The 13,609-nt window shown below is 33.7% G+C and overlaps 1 protein-coding gene and 1 pseudogene across 1 annotated transcript in view; one reads left to right on the top strand and one right to left on the bottom strand.

The window, feature by feature from the left end:
* LOC140443322 (uncharacterized) overlaps nt 1-13,609 on the bottom strand; it is a 62,245-nt gene that overhangs the window by 10,457 nt on the left and 38,179 nt on the right. The window lies entirely within an intron of this gene.
* On the top strand, nt 10,602-10,720 carry LOC140444796 (5S ribosomal RNA; annotated as a pseudogene).

Genomic DNA, 13,609 nt, shown 5'->3' with positions numbered 1-13,609 from the left:
TATGTCAACGTTGTTTCTGTGTTTTGCGTGTTATTTTGAGATGTATACTGTTGCTAATTTAACGGTGGGATCTAAAAAAAGACGATCCATCAAAACAAGTGAGAGGGAGCGTTCAAAAATTATGAAGTACAACGATAGTGGTCCTCATTTAGTGTTTCTAAAACAGAAGACCAGACCATGTGCCCATAATTCGAAAAATCTTCGTTGTGGTACGGTATCCTAAGATGATATGAAAATTAATCGACAAGCAGCCTACATGGCAGAGGGTAAAGAGAAACAAGATCTTGTTTTGATGAAATATATCTGCTTTCGAGCCCCAAAGAAGAAGGGGAAGTGGTGCGCCTGGCTCTGTAACTCGCACAATAACGGTTTCTGTGAAATTGTTTCTCAATAGTCAGAAACAGAAACGCATGATTCCTGTCGGTAAAAAGTTTTTTGCTTTCTCAATGGGTATACCTGCCTCTCGACTACTGCGGATTAGAAAGGTCGTCAATTAAGGTCTGCTGCTCAAAGAAAATAGAGGTGGTTATCGACGAGAAGCTTCTTTCAGAGCCAAAAAGGAAGCATTCCCTCAATTTCTTGGTAAACTAAATTGTGTCGAATCTCATTATGGAAGAGGAAAAAGTAAGAGAATTTACCTTTCAGCAGAGTTAAGTGTAAATAAGTTATATAAAATGTTTATGGATGCTTACACTGCCGATTTACACGTGAGCTATTCATGTTTTTACCGTATTTTTGTAACCGATTTTAACATTGGATTTTCCTCTCCAGCTACAGACGCATGCGCTACGTGCACTCGTCTTAAATATCTTATTCAACAAAACGCTCGCGGCTCAGTTGAAAGAATTAGTCCAATGACTGAACTTCGTATTCACAAGCTAAGAGCGGATGCGTTTTACAAACCAATGAAGGAAGTTCCCAGTGATACTTATAGTTTTGTTTTTGATTTGCAACAAGTGCAACCACTATCTAAAACTACAATCGGCGATGCCTTTTATCGCCGACAAATTGCATTCTATGCATTTTGCTGTGTGCCTATTGACTCAAAGGCACCAACATTTTATACGCGGAATGAAACGCAGGGAAGCAGAGGAGCAAATCAAATTGGATCTGCACTCATCCATCACTTAAGACACCAAGATCTTTCGTCTTTTTCTGCAGTATCTTTGTTTTATGATGGTTGCGCTGGCCAAAATAAAAATGCTTATATTGTTCATGTTTTGTGTCATTGGCTTAAAAATGAGGCTCCAGAGAATATAGAGATAATTCATGTAAACTTTCCGACTCGTGGCCACAGCTGATCGAGCTTTTGACCGTGTGGAGAAGCGCTTGAAAAAAACTGATACCATCATCTCGAGCGAAGAGTATGCTTGTATTTACGAAGAGTTTGGCTCTGTACAGAAACTGGGACAAGACTGGGTGATATACGATATCAAAATCTTTGAAATGATTTATCAAAAAATAAAAGGAATCTGCCAAACCAAACGCCTCATTATTAAGAAAATCAAAACAAGGGACCGGCATACTTCAACCAAAATAAAATGCTGCGCCAACTATAGGTTCGATAGTGGAACAGAAACTTTTAGAAGTATTGTAAAGAAATAAAAATGATTTTCTTCAGGCTCTGCCCCAAATCTCACTATCTCATTCCATGACTGAAGAGAAAAAAAAAGATGTCCTTCATTTATTGCAAACCCAATTTGGACAAAATTGGAAAGACATCCCTGATCTTCATTGGTATATTAATCCTCTTTAACACAAAGTTACTAGTGATCTAGATCTAGAAACCCACAACTACCATGATGGCGAGTGTGATTGCTTGGAGGATGAGCCAAAAAATGTTCACATCTAAATTTTTTGTACTCCTCATTTTTTTTTTTTGTTTTAGTGGGTACCGTTTAATATTTTTTATTTCTAAGATTGTTAGTTTGACAAAAGTTAATATCTCCCATCTTTTTTTAAAAAACACGATATCTCCAACAGACATATGGCTATATTTTGTTAACGCAAATCAATATAAATATAATGTAAATCAATAAAAATAATGTTTTATTTCTCTAAATCTAACCTAAATTGATTACGTTCTCTGAAATTTCGAAAATTTAAGTACAACAGCTGCAGCACGTTTTTACTTCTGAAAATTTTTGAAAAGTGGATTTATGTAGTTTTGTAAAAAAGCTCCTCAAATAAGACTTTTAGATGTATTTATAAAATGTATATTTAAAAAGGCTTATAGTATACTTTCGGTCAACAAGGTCATAAAAATAAAAAAAGAAAACTAATATTTTAGTTTTCTAGCAATATATCGCCTTCCAGTGGAGATCAACGCATGGATGGATGTCACCAAGCCGAGGTATCTCTTCTTACTACGCATCCATTGTTTGACTCGATTCACTGTCGAATTCTAATTCAAAGCCTTATTTTATATTTTATACTACTGCATTTGAAAAATCAATCAATGATCTAGAGCTAGAAACGAATGGGCCTAAAGAATTGAAAAATACTATAAAATCCCCTCCAAAAATACAAATTACTTTGTTGTGTTATTTGGAAATAAAAAAAATCGTCCAATTTTTTAAGCATTGGATTATTTTTTTCTATTTCCAAGTAACATAACAAAGTAATTTTGCTGATTAAATAAATGTGCTAAAAAAAGTATCAAAAATTTTTAAAACGTCACCACCTGTAATACTGTAAACATCCATTTATCTAATTACATCGATATCTTATCATTCAAGTACAAATATCCACAGGTGGTCGATTAAGCAAGTAGGGGCCAAATTTTAAGTTCATACGAACTTAAATTTTTAGTTCAAATTGATACATTATGTCTTAAGTAGCATATTGATGTATATCTAATAATTATAAGTGCTCACATGTTTGGATATGCATACCATCATTGTTGTATATATATATATATATATATATATATATATATATATATATATATATATATATATATATATATATATATATATATAGTTTTCGGGAAAAACCGCTTTTTGGAATTTGAAACTCGACGTTTTGGCACCCATTTTGGAGCTATTAGCAAGAGGAATATCGTCTTACCTTGTGTAGCCGCTTTTATACTCTCAGTATGCGCGAGAACGGTCTGAGCGGGATCGGTTAACGCGGGGGATCGCTGAAGTAGCAGTCGCTATGTTGTTGGCAGTCTTTTAGCGTCATTGCGTGTGTTTAAGCTATTGGGCGTTTCGTCAATTTCGATGGCTTCACGATTTTAAGAAGCGGATACGAGCGACGGTTTTTGCTTTTTCGAAATCTATTTTGTGACCGGTCTAAATATGATGTTGGGCTAGAGCTGAAGTAGTTTTGAAACGTTTTACAGATATAGAATCTTTGTAAATACGGTTATAAGTTCGTCGGTTTGTATGTCCTATGTAAGTTCGTGGTCAACTGGAACAAGGTAGACACCATGGTCTTCTTTGGGGATTGGGTCTTTTACAGATCTGACGAAATTGGACAACTTGGACTGAGTAGTGAAGATCGTTTTGATGTTTTAAGGGTTAAGAGTTTTACTGATCTTGTAGACGTGTGACACCTTTGATAAAAAGTAGAAAGATTTTGGGTTAATCAGGCGGCAAGGTTTCTTTTTTTGGATGGAATGGGATTTAGATGTTTTTGAATGCTACTATTGATTTGGGTTTTGTAATAGTCATTTTGTAAAAGTGTTTGCCTTATTGAATTGATTTCGGATGATCTGTGTTGGTCGCCACTATGTCTTATCGAAACAAGATTGTTGAATTGAGTTGAGCGGGGTGATGATGTGACTGGGCATTAATATAACGGTTTGTATGGGTGGGTTTCCGGTACACGGAATAGAAAAAAACTGTGAGGTGGGTGTTTCTGAATTGAATACTGGAATGTATTCCATTCAGGTGTGAGAGGAAGAGATCTAATGTGTCTTTACCATGGGGCCAAATGACAAAGGTGTCATCAATGTACCGTAACCATCAGCTGGGTTAGAGATTTGATGAGGACGAGAGAACTGTTGTTTCGAAATGTTCCATGTATATATCAGGTATTACGAGTGAGAGAGAGAAAGATAATCCCATTGGGGAACCTTTGATTTGACGATAGAAATAATATTGCAATAAAAAGTATGTATTAAACATGCAGTGTTTTATAAGAGATAATGTGTCTTGGGGGATTTGATGTTTAGAGTCCAAGATGGAAATGGTGTGATCTATAGGAATGTTGGTAAATAAAGAAACAATACCAAAACTAACTAGTATATCTGAGGGTGAAATAGAAGTGTTTTTCAGAAGATCGATGAAATGGAAAGAATTTTTGATAAAAGACGAGGCGTTTCCGGCTAATGGTTGAAAAGATAAGACGAGATGTTTTGCTAATTTCTGAGTTGGGCAGTTTTATGCACTGACTTAATTCCACAGATACACACGCGTCCCAAACGATCCCACCACCTATCTAGAAAAAACGACCAAATTCATCATAAATAAGTCCACTCTACCTCCAGCCATCAAAAAATCCAAAAAAAAAATGGCCTGCCAAAAATCCATAAGCCCAACGTCCCCCTAAGACCCATCGTCATTGCATACAAAGAAAAAACTTACAACAGATCTTTTTTGTCTATATGTTTAAAAAAATTTGACAATTTAGCCTGGGTGACCTTTTGAACTATATGGTTATCTCATGAAAGTGATTATGTAAAAAAATCTTAGGGGAATATTTTTCTGAACGAAGCCAAGCTTTCCGCCGTATAGACAAGGTAAACTGATAGACAAACTATAATGTCTTAGATGATTGCACATTAAAGATATAAGAAAACTTTCTGACCAATTAAACTAATGGTAAAATTGATAGCGTCAGAGCAACATTTTAACAATAAAATCTACACAGAAGTGGTTCTATTAACTGAGATTATTGAAATATTTTTATATAATTAAAATACATAAACATATTTTCAATATTAATAAATTGGTCTTTAAAGTAATTTCTTGATAAAATCGTAAGGAATTTTCTTAAAAGATACATTTTTAAGATATAAGTAGATAAATTTAAGATACATTTAAGATTACTAAGTACACTTTATACTTTTAAAGATTTTATTAGGAATTTCGCTACTTTTTTGCAATAATATTCATCTTAATTTTTGACAGCTGTAATACGACAGCTTAAGTACTTGAAAACTGTATAGAAGGGATCAAGATAAATGGTAAAAAGACTAATAACATTCGTTATGCCGACGATACAGTCATTATCGCTGAACGTGAGAAAAACCTGCAGACGCTACTAAACAGAATTTGTGTTACTAGAGAACAGTTTGTTTTAAAAATAAACATAAAAAAAACAAAAACAATGGTTATCTAGATTGCTCAAGATCTGAATCCATAGCTCTTGGAGCTCATACTTAGAAATGAGAAGTACGAGTTGTTGCAGCAAATTATGAAGGGTAAAATTGAAAGAAAAAGGGGTCCTTGTAGACGACAAATATCCTGGCTGAAAACATTCGCGACTGTACCGAGTTAAACACAAACACGCTTTTAAGAAAAGTAGAAGATAGAGATGAATTTAAAATGGTTATAGCCAATCTTCATTAGTGGAGTCGACACTAGAAGAAGAAGAGCAGTCATATGACTTCTGCAGCCATTCTACCATCTCGCGCATACCGATGGTAACGACAGAAGAAATTGTAGTAGAGAAATACGAAGAAAAATGTCTAAATGTACTTTTTTCAAAAATTAGAAGTACTAGTATATTACCAAAAAGTACAACTAGGTGATGTAAAGGACTATCTGGAAAAGTTTGGAGAAAAAATATCAATTGTTGACACATAATCAGGGATCATCGACATTAGAACCTTTTTTGTGGACATAAATTGTTCAGCCAGGTTATCTAGAGTATGTTTCAACTATATTTGAGTTGCATTCACGGAGGGATTCGAACGATCAAAAAATTAAAGGAACATTTGCTTAGATAGCAACAAATTTTTTTCTACGTTTGTCTGTAATGAATTAAAAAAAAATACGATAATTTGACTTTGGAAATATGTTTTTTTTGTAGTTTTGATATTTTTCTTTCGTTCAAAAATAATACTAATGTCTATAAAACGGTAAGCCCCCTTACGCAAGTCACTGCAAACCAGACAATCGGTTTATCGCAGGGGGCAAAGTTAGTAATACTCCCATTTTAATTTACATTAAAGAAAGTTGAAATACTGTCAACACTATCCGGTAATATCCAGTTCAGAATTTTTTCTGGTCAAAGAGGTCAGATAAGAATGGTGGTATTGATCAACGATTGGTCTTCCAACTGGATTAAACCGGTTCATTATTATCATATCACTTCTTAGACTAATGTTTTTGCTATGCATTGTTTTCAACAAAAATTAGAATTATGATCTAATTTTTACACAACCTTCGGTTTATAGGTCCAACTAAGATATGATGGCTATTTTTATTTTATTGTATGCAGGTCATTTCTGACGTGACTGGCAAACCCATCTCTGCCGTATGTTAGAAGCTGTTATACTCTGGAATATTAGTTTTATAATTTTTTTATGGAAATATTCCTGTATTAATGAGATAAATAAAAAATGTAGACCGTTTTATTGCATTTTATCAAAATGGCTACGACATCCGATCTGAAATCCGAAGGGGTAATAAAGTTTAACTATGTATTTAGTATTAAACCTGCAGAATATTACAATGAAATGAAAGATTATACCACTGTTTTGTTAGCTGACTAAGATTTTAACTTTTTTGAGTGGAAGACCGAGGCTGGGAGCTTCATTAAAGCTACAAGGCAGTGGCATTTTAAACTTACCGAATGTAAACGACTTTATCTGAAGCGATCTATCAAAAAACCTGGGTACATTTTGGTGAAGGGTGATCCAAATTTTAACGTTTCAACTGGGGAGTTTCAAAGCTTAACCAAGATTAAAGAAAGGCTATCTCGTATCAGTCCTACCATACTTGAGGCCAACAATATACAAAATTTCAGTCGGAAGAGTTCATTTTGGAGACACTTGGCTCAAAAATCCAAAGTTGGAATACTACAAAGCACCTTTACAGAACATGGATCTACCAAGCGTACCTAACCACGAAGACTCATTCTGTGGTCCACAAAGTGAAGAAAATATAGCACTATATTTGTAATTTTATTAACATAAAATTAATTTTGACAAGAATGATTTTTAATTTAACTAGAACCATTTCAAATGACTTGGAGGCAACGAAATTTGTATCAAAGTAACCAAAGTTACAGTATTAGTATCACAATCGCCAATGTCCATTTTTCCTTTTGAATTTTCTTAGTAGATACTTGACAGACTATAAAAAATGTGTGTGAAACAAAATGCTTATTACGTATTTACAACTGATTATAATAATTAGGCAAATCGTAACCGAAATAAAGCTACCACAGAATTTCGCCGCGGTTCCTGGTAAAATTGGTCAAGGTGGAGATTGGTAATTTTGAAAATAGGCGACTCATATCTCTTATGATTTAATAAAATAATAGAATTAATTTGTTTATTTATTGACATCTGTAAAAATATAACCATACGTAGCTCTTTTACTTTTCTATCTAAGTAATCTATCTAAAAGTCTATCATTTGAAAACGATAGGCTTTTGCAGATGAAACGACCTCTTAATAGGGAAAACTTTATGGTAACAAAATATACAAGATAAATATCCATTTGTAGCAATAGAAAGAAACGCGAAAAGCCTGATTGACTACAGAAAATAGGAATTAGCAACAAAAGGAAATATATGAAAAATTCACAAGACTAAACAATCACAAAGACGGATGTACACTGCAAGAAAGATGGGAAAAGTTTAGGGAAATACTACTGAAAAGGGCGGAAATGTATGGAAGAAGAAAATACAATGGAAAACTAATGAGAACGAAATGGTGGAACGAGGACATTAGGGATTTAGTAAAGAAAAAGAAACAAGCTTGGAAAACATTCATCCAGCCTACAGATCAAAGGAACAGAGAAAAATAAAAGACTAGAAAAAAAAGTAAAAAAAACCTAGCCAAAGGTTTACATCGCGAATGAACGGAGAATTTTTAAAACGCACAGATATAAAAAATTATTTGAACTCAAAAGCAAGAATCCGCAAATGCAATTCACACCGAATAAATTAATAAAATTTATGAAATTTATAAATGACTGTAATATATTACACACTGAAATATCAAGTACACACTTGTTTATTCCAATTTGTTTATAAGAATATCGATAGTACTGGACTAACTGGATTTCCCAGTAAATACATATATTATAAAAAAAATGCAAAAATAATCAAGAAAATTAAAACGTTGTTAAATTTTACCACAGAGAGCACAAAGTAAAAGGTTATCTAGGTCATTGGAAAAAGCTGTAAAGATATACTTAAATCAAACATTGTAAAATACATTTTCCAGAAATTCACGAATTCACAAATATCCATCAATTGAATTAATTAGGCAATCCTTTATTTATCGGTAATTACCGTTTAATAACAAATATAATTGTTTCATCATAATATTATGTTACCAAATAAAAACTCTTTATTGAGCCCAAGTGATACGATAATAAAAATCAAGGAAACAACTTTGTTATCATTAGGAATTTATACTTACAGGGATAGTGGCTTTAAATAGTTTTTTTCTTATTTTATTTATGTTTCTGTTACGGTACCCATCGATTCCTTTGACGTCTTATGCTTCTCATTCTTGAAAATCTATATTCGAAAGCTTTTAACAGAAATCTTCTTTAGTTCATTGTTTGAATGTGTTTATTCCAACTATTTCTGTATTTGCTCGTTCCCTCATTTAGGTTAGATATATTTAGCTTAGCATAAGTCCTTATCCTATCAAGTGTGAAACAATTTTTAACACGTCTTAAAAATTTCATTTCTTATGCATATATTCAGCGTTTTTTGTCTTTTTGGTAGTTGTCAAAATCTCGCTACAGTATGTCAGGATTAGTACAGGAATTGTTATATAATTTGATCTGAATATCTTTTTTAATCTTTGTATTTGATGTTGACCAATAATCGTCCTGACTCCATCAACGGACCTGAAACTTTTGATCCTACTAGACAGTGACTTAAAACTCATCTACCTTATACACGAGTACTTACAATTGTACTGTAACCCAAGCTATAAATATAGACAGATCTTGAGTCAAATATTATTGGACAAGGATAACATCAAAGCCCATCCTGGATTCTACTCTCCGAAGAGACTTTTAAAAGGTTTAAAACAGGGATCTCTCATTTCTTCTCATTAGCATCAATTTTTCAAACCAGATAGTTCACCTCTGGTACTTCTAGAGTCTCTAACAGCTTTACGAGTTCACCTCGGAATCTGCCTATTCTACCAATTATCTTGAGTTAGTTTTAGTGTTAATTCTACTTCGCAACCAGTGTTATCATTTTATGAATATAAAAAGGCTTAAACCCCGCTTCCTTGCTCTCTTTTTCCTTTTTCAGAACTTACGAATTCTTCTTCTTGTAGTGCCTATCCGTTTCGGATGTTGGCGGCCATCATGGCAATCTGTATTTTGCAAACTGCTGCTCTGAAAAGATTTGTGATTGTTGTGTTGAACCATGAACGTATATTTATCTGCCAGAAAATCCTTCGCCTTCCTGGTCCGCGTTTTCCTTCTACTTTTCCTTAAAGAATTAATTGCAGCAACCCATATCTTTCGCTGTTCCTCATGATGTGACTAAGATATTCGATTTTAACTGTTTTTGTTGTAGTAAACAGCTCTTTTCCTTTTTGCAATCTTAATACAACGTCCTGGTTAGTAACGTGGTCGGTATAGGATATCTTCAGGATTCGACCATAAAGCCAAATTTCAAAAGCCTCAATTTTCTTGCATGTAGCGTCTGTGAGAGTCCAAGGCTCAACTCCGTACAACAGTATAGGAAAGTGTGGAGTCATGAAATAAGAAAAAGAAAAAAGCACAATATCTACGAATCTCTTATTAAAAGCAGTCTATTGTACGGAGCGGAAACTTATAATAACCGAATAACCGAAAACAACAGAAGAAAACTGAAGGCAGTAGAAATGGACGCTTTTAGAAGATCAGTAGGAGTGTCACGCAGAGAGAGAATACATAATGATTCGAAAAGACAGCGAATGGGGGTTGACGGCTCTCTAACAACAGACATAGAAAGAAAACAGCTGATATGGTACGGACACGTCCAGAGGATGGATAACTCAAGACTCCCAAAAATAATTATGCAATGGATACCACCAAACCGCAGAAAGAGAGGAAGACCCAAGAAATCTTGGAGAGAGGGAGTAACGGAGGCGATGAGCGCAAGAGATCTTAGAGAGGGCCAATGGAATGATAGAGTGTCATGGAAATTAGGCATAGGACAATGTCGCAAGACGTTTTAAAACCGATTAATATATATATATATATATATATATATATATATATATATATATATATTATCAAATATTCTATGCTTACGACAGATCTCTATATTACGAAAAGAACGAACAAATTGAATTTCACGTAAGACGATCGTAAAGAAGACTTAAAAATCATAACTGTTAAATCGTTTGTACAACTTGGTCACTTACTCCATTTTCGTATCAATTTGTTTCATTTATAATCGGCAACGGCCATACCACACTGAATATACCGGTTCTCGTCCGATCACCGAAGTCAAGCAGTGTCAGGTGCGGTTAATACTTGGTTGGGTGACCACTTGGGAACACCGCATGTTGTTGCGTTCGTTTTTTGTTTGTTCCTGTAGTGTCTATCCATTTCAGATATTGGTGACCGTCATAGCAATGTGAACTTTGCACAATGCTGCTCTGGAAATATTTGTGGCTGTTTTGTTGAACCACGTACGTAGATTCTTCAACCAGAAAATCTTTCGCCTTCCTGGTACTCTTTTTGCTTTTACTTTTCATATCAATCCATATCTTAGTTGCAGCAATCCATATCTATCGCTGTTCCTCATGATGTGACTGAGGTATTCGACTTTGACTGTTTTATTTGTGGTTAACAGTTCTTTTCCTTTTTGCATTGTATCTTGTATCACTGTATCATGTAAGACTTAAAAAGCATAACTGTTATTATAATTGTAATTTTTTGTACAACCTGGTCATCTACTTTACTTTGGTATCAATTTTTTTCACTTATAATAGGCAACGGCCATACCACACTTCCATCATGATGGAAGGACCATCATTAAGCTGATGGTCTGTGGAGTAACCCTACTATCTGAAGCCGTGGCAAATAATTCATCGGATGGGGATCGTCACATTATAATTTAATTTTAATAAATCACTGAGATAATTAACCAACAGTATTATTGGGTTTATTTTAGTCAAATATCTAATTTTCAAAAGCATAGATATAGGTATTACATATTTAAAGCAAAATAATAGTGTAAAGTTAACAAGATATTTATTAATAAAATTATTTTCCTCTAGTTTTCTGTTCCGCGAAAGTATCAATAACATCATCAAAGTTTAACAATTGCTAAGAATAAGAATAGCTACTGTCCCATAGATTGTCTTAAATAGGTTTTTATTAATTTTATTTCCAAAAATGATCTTTCAGAACTAGTTGTAGCCACAGAAGATATTGTAATAAATAATATTATACCAGTGCATACTTATGCAACAACAACATCAGTCAAGAAATACAAGCACTGATTCTTAGCGGTAATAAGTGCTTTTATGCATACAAAGATTTAATGAAAAGTAAGTTGCTGAATCGTGAGTCTGAGCTTAGAATCTACAAAACAGTAATTGAATGGGTGATTGGAAAAAGAATAACATTCCAAAAATATGGAGAATTAAAGTGAGATAGCCATTTTATGAATATTTGTATTTTCTATCGGCTGAGCGCAAAAACGTTAAAATCGCCGATCGACTTTATGTAAAAATATTTTTGTTGAGCAGAAAAAGGATAATATTACTGGAATGTTATCGTTTATCCACGCAATGTTCAAAACGTGTCGCTTAATAAACCTTCTGAGTCTGGAACAGATGATTTTTAGTTTGGTGTGCACTTTCGTCGAGTAAACAGTATTGTTGAGTTATAGCTATTGTTGAAAAGTATTTTAAAAGTTGTTTTAAAGTGAATATTATTCAACATTGACCTGCCGTAAAAATTGAAGTTATCTAGAATTTAATAGTTCAGTATCTAATAGGTAAGTTAGAATTTAGTTATTGTTGAATAAAAATATTACAATTTGATCTTTGTTTATAGAAATGTCGGATTATTCGGAGTGTGAACCTGCAGATGTAGGAAAAAAGAAAAAGCTCGATAAAAAATGTTACATAAAAAAAGGGAATAATTGGCAAGAAAAAAAGGAAGAGAGTTTGTTACACATAAAGGTAAACTAGTTAATGTTAAAGTAAACGGACCAGATTGCACTTGTCGTAAGAAATGTATGGCGGATCGTTTATAGTGGAAGATCAAAACATGAAAAAAATACATACCTAATCGAATTAATAGAGATAAGATATGATGTTGCTAGACATCCTCCTGCGTCAGCAAAAGCTAGACAGTTTTCTTCTTCTTTTAAGAATTTTGCTATGAAAGGTACGTGCAGAGTTGAAATTTGCCGCAATGCTTATATAAGTTTACATGCTCTCTCCAACAAAGCCGTACAACGCAATGCAAAAAAATCATTGCGTCTTCCAAGAAAAAGAACAATAATAACGTCCAAGTAAAACGGCTAACAAATACCGATATACTTGATTTCAAAGTCTGGTGGCCACAATATTTTAAAAAGACTGTCAAAGATGTTGAAAAAAAAAAACAGTCATTTACCATAAGCAAATACAGACATTTAACATATACCCAAACAATGAAAGGCTTTATCATGGCGTCTGAATTAATTAATGGATTCATCTATGGTCTTTTTAATATGAAGAAACAAGATAATATAAACCTTTCCATCTCGAAAGTATACAGAAGACTAAAAAGAATATAAATGCCATTTGTTTCAAGTTTGTTTCTGAATTAAAAATTAGTTCTTTATAAATGCCCTGTTTTATGTTGTTTTACTTATGTTTTCGATTTTTGAGTGGAAAAAGGATTTTTGTACTTTCAAATATCAATAACTACTTATCTAATAGGCATGGACTGTTAATACTTGGGCATTAAATGTACATTGTCAAAGTACACAAATGTTCAATAGAAATGTTTTTGTAAAACTAGCGGCTTCGGCGCAAAACAGTTTTTTTTTTATTTTCTAAAAACATGTTATCCTTTTTCCAATCACCCATTCAATTAGACCAGTGGTCACATATGGATGTGAAACGTGGACCCTCACAACCACTGATGAAAATCAACTGAGAATATTTGAGCGCAAAATACTAAGGAAGATATTTGGACTAACCCAATGTAGCGATGGTCAGTGGAGAATTAAAATGAACCACGAGCTGGATGGACTAATGCAGAGCGCAGATATTGTCAGATTTGTAAAGTCACAAAGACTAAACTGGCTTGGTCACCTAGAAAGAATGCCAGATAATCGAGGGATCTTAAAACCATGAACATTAGGCAGTGGCGAAGGAAAGTATCCGACAGGGCAGAATGGAAGAACATTTTTAAGCAGGTCAAGACTCACAAAGGGTTGTAGCGCCATTAGAAGAAGA

This window comes from Diabrotica undecimpunctata, chromosome 6 (assembly GCF_040954645.1).
Source record: "Diabrotica undecimpunctata isolate CICGRU chromosome 6, icDiaUnde3, whole genome shotgun sequence".
Taxonomy (NCBI): domain Eukaryota; kingdom Metazoa; phylum Arthropoda; class Insecta; order Coleoptera; family Chrysomelidae; genus Diabrotica; species Diabrotica undecimpunctata.
The sequence above is the reverse complement of the archived record's forward strand: the minus strand, read 5'-3'. Positions and strand labels throughout refer to the sequence as shown.